This window comes from Megascapheus bottae, chromosome Y (genome assembly GCF_031878675.1).
Source record: "Megascapheus bottae isolate mThoBot1 chromosome Y, mThoBot2.hap1, whole genome shotgun sequence".
Lineage (NCBI taxonomy): Eukaryota > Metazoa > Chordata > Mammalia > Rodentia > Geomyidae > Megascapheus > Megascapheus bottae.
This window is the reverse complement of record NC_143548.1, coordinates 6,916,317-6,926,948: the sequence shown is the minus strand read 5'-3', so window position 1 is coordinate 6,926,948 and position 10,632 is coordinate 6,916,317. Positions and strand designations below refer to the sequence as shown.

The window sequence follows — 10,632 nt, the reverse complement described above, 5'->3', positions numbered from 1 at the left end:
TCCCCTTCAAAAGAAATCTTGAAATTGAAAGGCTGGAATATAGTCTGTGATCTGCACGAATAGGAAAGAGTTGCCCTCCTTTTACCAGATAAAGTAGGCTTCAGACAAAAATGAGGCAGAAAAGACAAGAAAACATTTAAAATGAGAATAAAGGAGGCTATAACCATTTTTAATAGACATACACAGAAAGACAGAGCACCCAATTCCATCAAACATATAAATTACAGTTAAAATAAACCCTCACCTATATCTAAACACAGTGATCATTGGTGACTTTAACCCAGCACTATCACCTCTGGATATATAATAATGCAAAAATTCAACAAATTAACCTCAGAAATGTGCAAGTGCATAAAACAATTAGACCTTTGCAGATAAGCTCATTGAACATCGTGAAAACATGGAACATTTAGATCATTTTTAGGGCACAAAACCAATCTGAGTAATTTCAGAAATACTGATATCACCTGCATTCTTTCAGACCACAGTTGTATAAAATTCAAAGTCAACACAGAAAATCCTGCAAGTAATAGGAATTGAGAAACACATGAATGAATCACCAGTGGGTCACTGAAGATCTCAAAACAGAAATTCAAAACTTCATTTTTTGAAGGAGGCTGAGCAGACTCTGCTGGTGCTGGTTCTTGCCAAGTACCATCCATGGTTAACCCCACCATTTTCTTCAACATTGTTGCACACCACAAGAAAGAAGGCTGTACCTGCTTAGAGATACTTGCAGATCAAGTTCCAAAGACAGCAGAAAATTGTCATGCTCTTATCACTGAAGTGAAAGGATCTGGTTATAAGGGTTCCTACTTTAACATTATCATCCCAGGATTCATGTGCCTGGGTGATGTCATCTCATGCCATACTGGCACCTGTAGCAAGTCCACCTACAAAGAGAAATTTGAAGGTGAGGATTTCATCCTGAAGCATACAGACCTGGTATCCTGTTCATGACAAATGTCCCAAACATAAATGGATCCCAGTTTTTCAACTACACTATGAAGAATGATTGGTTGGATGGCAATAATTTGGTCATTGGGAAGGTGAAAATGGGCATGGAAATTGTGGAAGTCATGCAGGGTTTTGGGTCTGTGAATGTCAAGACCAGCAACAAGGTCATCATTTTTCCCTGTGGACAACTCTAATACAATTTGTCTTTAGTTATCACATCCATCAGGTTATTCCTTCTGTAGCTCAGGAAAGCATCCTTCGACCAAATCTATTTGCAATATCCTGGAATATTTGTGCTCTCATTGCAGTTCTTTGGGTCCTATGGTTTCTTTACTTCTCTCAAAATCTAGCTGGATTACAATATGAAGTTCACAATTATGAATAAAAAGTAAAGAAAAAATTAAATTTTTAAAAAGGATCACACAATAGCCCAATTTATTTGGGCAGAGGAAAGGAAGCACTCAGTGGAAAATTTATCGCTCTGTGTGCCTACCTCAGCAAATTGCAGAACTCTGTAACCCAAAATTTAATGATGTACTTTACAATCTTGGAAAAGTGCAACAAGCCAAACCTAATATGGAAGAAGAAAACACATTATGAAAACTAAATCAGAATTATGTGAGTTAAACTTCAATAAAAACAAAGAATCAAAAAAACCAAAATCAAATCACTATGTTGGTTCTTCAGAAATTTTAATAAAATTCACAGATCTTTAACAAATATTATAGGAAAAAAAGAAAAAAAACACACCAAAATTAAGACTCTCAGACACTAATGCAAGTTGAAGGACAGAAACCAGAAAGATCCAAGATCTAATAAGGAAGATTTTGTTTTCTTTTTTGTAATTTATTTTTTCTTTTGTTGGAATTATGTAAACAGGGACTACACTTACTTTCATCAGGTGGTAGATGTATTATTTCTCACATATTGATAGCTCTTCTTGCAAAAAATGATTATCTGGACATAATGGGAAATTTTCTAGCAAATATTAATATATGTAGATTAAACTGAAAAAAATCTAAAAAAAACTCAGCTCACGCTTTTCAAGTAATGAAATACATATACCTGTGAAAGACCTTCCATGTAAATAAGGCTCAGGATCTAATAGTTCCATGGCCAAATTTTAAAAGACCTTCAAAGTAATTAGTGAATTTGAAAGTAAACATTTTCCACCAAACTCTTTCTTTGAAGGAAGCATAACCCTCATCCCAAACCAGAAAAGAACTCATCGAATAAACACAAGTGTAGATTCATTAATCAATGAACATGGAAGTAAAACTTCTTACCAAAATCCATGGAAATCAACATCTACATATCAAACATGTACATTGTTATCCAACATGACTCATTGCTACGTTGCATCACTGTTTTAATTTGCTCAAGTCACCAGAAGGAAGGGCAAGAACCACATCATCATGCCAACTGATACAGAGAAATTATTTTATGAAATCCAAAAAGCCTTTGTGATATTAGGTATGAAGAAACTAGGAATCCATGAAACTCCCCTCAATATAATAAAGCCATAAAACCCAAATTTAGAGTTACGTTTGTTGATGAAAATCAAAGCTATGTCTTTTAAAATCAGGAGTGGTAAAAGGATGACTATTTACTCCACTCTTCTTCAAAATAGTATTAGTAGAATAATAAGGAAAGACGCAAATACAAATGGATTGGAAACAGGGAAAAAGAATTTACAGGTTTCCTCTATGTGGATGACAGGATCTGTAGTTAAAGAGCTGTATGGACCCCACTCCCAGATTGTTTGTGTTGATATAAAATGTCAGTAAAGTAATGGGAAATAAAATTAATCCTCAAAATCAGTGTGTTTTCCATATGGCAACAATAAGAGAGAAAATGAAACGAGGAAAGCAACTTCTTTTGCAATAGACTCAAAAAATGACTGGAAAAACCATTCACCCTAGAAAGGGAAGGACTTGTATGATGAAAACCTGAGAAAGAATAACTAAGGAAGTGGAAAAACTACCTTTTCCTGGATGGAAAGATTAGCATTGTGAAAATGGAAAGGTACAGGTCAATGAAATATTCATAACAAACAGTGCCATTCTTTCATGAAATATTGAAATCATTGAAATGCTTTACAAAAAACTATATATATATATGTATGAAAAATCCCCAGAAGAAAGAAGAGTACTAGAGGAATATAATTACCAAATTTCAAACTCTATGACAAGAATATACTAGTAAAAGGCACCTCGTATGGACACAAGAACAGGCTTGAAGACAAATGGAAAAGATGATGGGTGTAATAAATTTCAAAGTTCTCTTTGTGATTTCATATTTTCATTCTTATTTAGAAAGATTGACAAAAATGGCATTGTCTCTTCCAAATGTGTGATTACACTGCATTAGGTTGAGATACCCATATCAGAAATATCCATGGCTCTTTTGTTACTTGGTATTCTTTCTGAGTTTCCAAGAGAGAACAGAGTTTTAGAGTTTTAGTTTTATGAAAGTCTTTAAGAAATCATGTATGTAATAGTTCATCCACTTTCAATATACTACTAAGAATCTGTAAATTGATGTTTTTTCATTGAAAAATGCCATGTTTTCTGTGGTCTCAAAGATGAGAATTGGTGGGTTCAAGTAAAAATGTGGAAAGCAGAATAACTGACATGTTACATAAAAAAATTTCAACTTTATAGATTTGTTCAGTGATTTAAGCCCAAAATAAATCTTGTGAAACCAAGTCTCATTATAAGTTGGATGCCAGAGGTGTATTGCAATAGAACAAAATTGGCTTCTTTCTTAATAAAGACCCTGTACAATAATAAAACTTTTGTATATCATTTAAATTCCATACAATCTAGTAGCATTTTTCCATTACTCTTAATCCTAATTCATCAAAGCCATAACAACATGAGAGAAATTGACAGATTTTAGACACTAAAGAGATTCTAAGTGACTTGAACTATTACCTTGCCTCATGACAATATCTGGGTATTTATCCTGGGAATCTGCATAGAGCTGTAATGGGCTTTTCAAATTTTTCTAAAAGATGAGTAATTAAACTTTAAATCAGGTAGCATTCATGTTTAAAATACTTTTGCCAGAAAGGTTTTTGTTAATTTCATCTTTTCAATTTAGCACATGATTTCCAACTTCATAAATATTTGTTCAATAACAGTACTTATTGGAATCAAATGCCTTCATGTTGTTTTTCATAAATGCAGTTCATAATTGCAAATCATAGAATTATACAAAGAAGTATAGAACATCCCAAACTTAGAAACATTCTAGGATCAAAGATGGCCTTTGTGGAGGATACCTCCTCCAAAGATATGGAAGTAACCATATTAGTATGGTTGGACATATGACAGAAAAACAAAAATGGATAAAGGGGAATTCCATGCAATATACTTCATCAAGTTTCCATTGTACTAGTTGTGGTCAATATACAAACTCACAAGATTGTTGAAATTTTATAGTACTATACCATCAGAAGATGACATACATGTATTGTGACCTCATTTTTCAGTTTGTCAATATTTTCTGCTCATTTTACCACATATTTCACATTTTATTGAGTCATCAGAAGAGATATTATCTGACATTTTTTCTAAGACTTAATTCCTATTGACAGGTATTTGAAAAAGGCACTGTTCAACTCTAGATTGCATTTTGATTATTCCTTAATTCTCTGGCTTACATTGAATTCTTTACAAGCTATGGCAAATGTTGTTTTTTTGTTTTCTTATGCAGTTAAATTGGAATCATATTAAGTTAGGTGAACTCAAGCAAGTGCAGCATAGATTGTAAAGTCTTTCCTGAAATTCCAAGCAATTAATATTTTTCTCTGAAGCATACCTGGAAACTTACATATCAAAAGTTGGAAATGATGCTGTGGCTCAGGTGGTAGAAATCAGGCTTTAAAAAAGCCCAAGGACTTACGCTAAAACCTCTGCAGAATCTAGGATTTCATGGACTATTCCTCAGTATAATAAACATGGTCTGTGACAAACCTTCAGTTAGAATTATACTTAATGTCAAAAAGCTAAAGCCATTTTCTCTAAAATCAGGAATGAGACAAGAATGCCCACTCTCTCCAATTCTCTTTCACTCAATACAAATTGGATCTCTCAAAATCAAACCCTCAAAGAAACAATCATCCCATTAAAAGGTGGTCTACATACTTAGAGACTTCTCTAAAGAGGAAATAAGAATAGCCTACAGATATGAAGAAATTCTGGACATTTCTGGCTCTACAAGAAATGCAAATTAAAATAACTTTGAGATTGCACATCACTCCAGTTAGAAGAGACATTATCAATAACCCTAACAACAACAGATGCTGACAATGTGGCCAGAAAGGATCACTGCTACACTGTTGGTAGGAGTGTTAAGTCAACCACTATGGAAAGCTGTATGGAAATTCCAGAAAAAATAATAATAGAGCTCCCCTATGGCCCAGCAATTCCACTCTTTGGTATTTACAAAAATGTCCAAAATAAGATCATACTAATGCTACTAGCAGAAGGATGTTTATTGCAGAATTATTGACAAGAGTGAAGATATGGAAGCAACCTAGATGCCCCTCAATAGATGATTGGGTTGAGAAGATGTGGTACTTATACTTAAAGTAATTCTATGCAGCCATCAGAACAAATGACATTGCACCCTTCCTTAATAATGGAAAAACTTGGAAATAATTTTTAAGTGAATTAAGCCAGACCCAAAGAACATTGGCTCAATGATTTTTCTCATTTGTAATAATTAGTACACATGTAGGACTCTCCTTGCCAAGGTTCAGAATGGGTCAAACTTAGGTACGTAAGGGCATATAGGACGATTATAAATTAAATGAACTATAAGATATGGAAAGAAGTGTGTGATTGTTGTTTTTAATTTATTATATTATTTCTCTTCTCTTTTTGTGCCCTTATGGTTAATCTCATGATATTACTGAATGTGAGTTTGTTACCTGGCAGATTATATGTCTGTTTAGTTGAAATCAGAACAGGAAAGGAAGAATATAAAATGACTGGGAGGAGGTAGGGGGAGGGAAATGAATATAAAAAAAACATAAGAAGGGGATTCATTGTGCAAGAAGTAATGCAACTACTAACTGACCACTGTAAATGTAACACCTCTATATATTATCAAGCAGGAAAGAAAGGAAGGAAGGAAGGAAGGAAGGAAGAAAGGAAGGAAGGAAGGAAGGAAGGAAGAAAGGAAGGAAAGAAAGAAGGAAGGAAGGAGGGAGGGAGGGAGGGAGGGAGGGAGGGAGGGAAGAGAGAGGGAGGAGAAAAAATCCCATGGACACTATGTATTCAGTTAAAGCAAGCAAAACTCCAGTTTTAAATAAGAACAAACATTGCACTCTAGTGCTGCACAAGCTATAGAGCTCACAATCTTGCACTGCTATTTTCACTCACTTTTTTCCCTTTTAAAAAGAAACCAATACCAACTCAGTTTTAAGATAGAAACCAATCCCCTTCATTTGAGATTTATGTGTCCTGAAGAGGAAAGTTGGCTCTTGACTTTAGCTTGGATGTAAGTGGAGGTGTATCCTACCTGGAATGAACTTTAGAAACTCTCTGACTCAGCCTGGGGCCAGTATTGTCTTGGGTAGTATAGAGTGGCCCAGGGTTAAGTTTCGTCTGGCTTCGTTTAGCAGAAGAGGAAAGTTGACCCACTCTGGGACGTATTTCTGCTTTTGTGGCTGGGAAACCCATTGCCAAACAAAGCTGACACTCATCAGGTTACCAGATTACCTCGCCTGTTTGAAAATATCACAGCAGACAGAAAATCTCATGCTCCAGTTATCATTTAGTTGATCTGGCAATATCTTTGACAGTAGTCAAGATGTCACTGTACTTGGATGGCAGAAAAGCAGCAACCTTCCTAGTGCTGTTCTGTGCAATGGACTGAGACTGTCTTATTGGGGTACTCAGGCTCTCCCTTGGTTTTGTAGTTGGTCTGTGGTCTATGTTTGTGTGGACTAAAAGTTTAATATCTCCACTCATAGTCACATTCCATTTCAGGTAAGTGAATGGCTTAGTGCTCAGAGTCTGGCACATTTCTTGCAGGCCTGAACAGTGGCTGGAATCCCTTTGGCTAACCTGCAGAAAATTGACGAGTTCCAAAGACATAATGATTGGCCTGTGGTTATTTTAGAAGAGCATCGGAGAAGGTAGCTCTCTGTAATCAGCTGAGAACAGTTCCATATTGTGTATTGGCTAAAAACTACCCATACAAGTTCTGAGATGACTAGCCTGACAAGGGTTTTGCAGACCCAGTTTTCAACAGGGCAAAAGAATCTGATTCATGTAACTCTTCCTTGGGAATGGGACCCTGCTCTGGAGGAAGAAACACCACTGAGGTGAGGCAGATTTTCTCACTTGGTAAATCCATCAGACTTTCTCAGATAAGCAGGATATAGTAATCTAATTAAATCTTTCTACAGAAGGAAAAATTGAAACAACATATTGACCAAATTTTCATTACTAAAAATTCTAATACATATTCTACAATTTGAAAACCAACACAAACATAATATTAGTAGAGGAATGGTACCTAAACAGGGTACCTGTTAATTTGAGCAAGAATTTATAAGATGCATTCACTACTGAAATACATAATATGACAGGTAGTAACAAAGACTTTTCAATCCTCACCTGGAATATCAATGGGCCTAATATTGCAATCAAATGACATACACTGACTAGGATAAAAAAAATCAAGATCCATCATTCTCCTTTATGCAAGAGACACATTTGTTCCCCCAACATTACACCACACACACACACACACACACACACACACACACACACACTCACACACACACACACAGAAAACCTGACATTGAATGGCTGGTATAAAATCTATCAAGCAATGCCCCCCACCACATATAGGCTTGAGTTGCTATTTTTGTATCAGATAAAATAGGCTTCACATTAAAATTAGTGAGAAAAGACAAAGAAAACTATTACAGAATAATAATGGTCACATATGCCAAATCCACAGCTAGCATTGTATTTAATGTCAAAATGTTAAAGCCATATTCTCTAAAATTAGTAGTGAAGCAAGGATGTCAACTCTCTTCACTGCTCTCCCACATAGTGTTAGGATTCCTAGCTAGAAAAATATGGAAAGAAGCAAAAGAAATGGATTGCAAATAGGAAAAGAGAAAGTTAAACCTTTCCATTTTATATATGACAGGATTCTGTAATTAAAGAACCCTAAAAAATCCACTCCCAAATTACTACAACTGATAGGAAATGTTGAGAAAGTAAAAGGGTATAAAATTAACCCTCAAAAATCAATGGCTTTCCTATATCCCAACAATGAAAACAACATTGCTGAAATCAGGAAAGGAATTTTTTTTCAATCACCTCAAATAAGTACTTAGGAAATAACTTATCCCAACAAGTGAAGGACTTGTATGATAAAATATTTAAAAACATGAAAAAGGAAATTAAAGCCAATGTAATGAACTGGAAAAACTCCAATTCTCCTGGATTGGTAAGATAAATATCATGAAAATGGCAATACAGATCTCTACAAATTTAATGCAATATCCATGATGTGACAAAGTAGAAATGATAAAGCAGCTCAACAGCAATATTCTCAGAACAATGTGTTAGCGATGAATTTTATAACTTCGGAAGGAGTGAAGGAAGGAAAGTGGGAGAAATACATGAGAAGATGTAACTGTTCTTTAAGTAATTTACTCACTACCACATGAGTGGAGTTCTAACTCCTGTGTATATTAAAATGACAATAGAAATTTTAAAAATGAATATATGAAATCATTAAAAATGTAACCCTTATGAATAAATAATTTAAAGCAAATATAGTCACTAGAATTTTGTCACAATATATTCTGCCAGAGAGGTCACACTTTTATTTTCTTTCAAACACTTCATATTTTGTCACTGACACTTTTGATGTTCATAATCTCCTTTATGAATTGCACTTTAGTTAAATGTCATAACCACACTGGTAATGCCAGAGGGAAAACATCCATAAGCTCACTTTTTGAATAAATATCCCTGTATGCAATTTTACCTCAGTGATGTCACCATAAATTTCACCTGTTTCTCCAATGGATTGCATTGTCTAGAATACAACTTCACATATTTCTTTTATCTACAATGACAGTGCAATATAAACTTATATTTTCCACAAAATTCAAATCCAACACAAATAATTTTTACTTTGAAAGATTTTGTTGGATAGAACTGTCCCCTATCACTGAGTATATATACAAGAGTCCCGTTTTCAAACAGACTTTCAAGTGGTCTAACGTAGTGTGATTAGCATTTCCTCATTATGGATAATGGACTCCCATGGTTATGTCTCCTAATACATCCAAATATTGCTTGTTGTACATGCACAGATTACTGAAAATTTCATCCTTACTACTATGGCCTAAAAATGTTTTTTCAACTCTTAGTCGACTTGGATATTCTATTTGAGGAAAACTTTCTTCTCTTTTGTAGGTCAAATCCTACTAGCTTGATATAAATAGCTTTAGTTCTTTAAGCAGTACATTGGTTCTTGAATTTTTGGAGGCTGGAGTTACTTTTTGTGGTCCTGAAGAGCAGAAATACTCAAACATTTCTGATGCATTCACTTGAACTAACAAATCAATCTATTACCAAAAATAGAGAAAGTAAATGATCTAGCTATCTAATTATCAATCTCTCCACCTCTATACAATTAATGGAGCAGATCTATGTGTGAGTGTCATGTATCCATCATATACATATATATATATGTATATATATATATTCCTTTAAATTTATAATAGAGGGATGAAAGTATATAACCTCACAAATTATTATTACCTGAACAATAAATAAAGACAATTCATTTGGTCCAAGATTGCTGATGATGCCTTTCTACATGTTATCATATATGGCATTAAATGTTTTAAAGAATATAACTTCTATTCTTATTTTGCTAGTGCTCTCAACATGAATGGATGTTGTACTTTCTCAAATACCTCATAAGCATGCAGAGAAACTATCACATGATTCTTAACCTTTGCTCTTGTAATATGATGTATCGCATTATTTGATTTGTGAATGGTAAACCAGGTTTGCATCTGTGGGATGAAGTCTACTGTATCATTTTCTTATCGTGACTCTGAATTGTGTTGACTAGTATTTTATTGAGGATCTTTGAGCTATGTTCATCTGAGAGATTCGTTTGTATTTCTTTTTGGTTAGAACATTTCCTGGTTTGGGGATTTTTGGAGTTATTCCTTTTGCCTCAACTTCTCAAAGTGTTTCAAGAGTGTAAGCATCAACTCACCTTTAAAAGGTTTGCAATGAAACCATCTGGGCCTGGGCTCTTCTTTGTCTGCATGTTTCTGATTGCTTTGCTATCTCATTGTATGAAACTGGTTTTTTCAAGGGAGTAGATGTGTAGTTCATTTTACTTTCAATGCATACTGTAAGGTGATATTCATTGGCAGGAAATTTAAAGATTTCAATCCATCAGTAATTCTCTTTTTTCTGCTTAAATGTACTGTGTGCTTACCAATAGGGCTTATCTTGAATGCCTATGATGATGGTCTTCATTCAACAAACATTCCAAACCTAAATGTCATCTAATTATTACAATAAGCATTAATGTAGATAAAGCTCTTACATTTGGAAGAACAGTTTATAATTCATTATTTTGACCTTTCCTGAAATTTAACTTTAG

The 10,632-nt window shown here is 34.4% G+C and overlaps 1 pseudogene; it reads left to right on the top strand.

Annotated features, from left to right (window-relative positions):
* Positions 1 to 660: 660 nt before the first annotated feature.
* LOC150040257 (peptidyl-prolyl cis-trans isomerase A pseudogene) lies at positions 661 to 1,151 on the top strand (annotated as a pseudogene).
* The last annotated feature ends 9,481 nt before the right edge of the window (positions 1,152 to 10,632 follow it).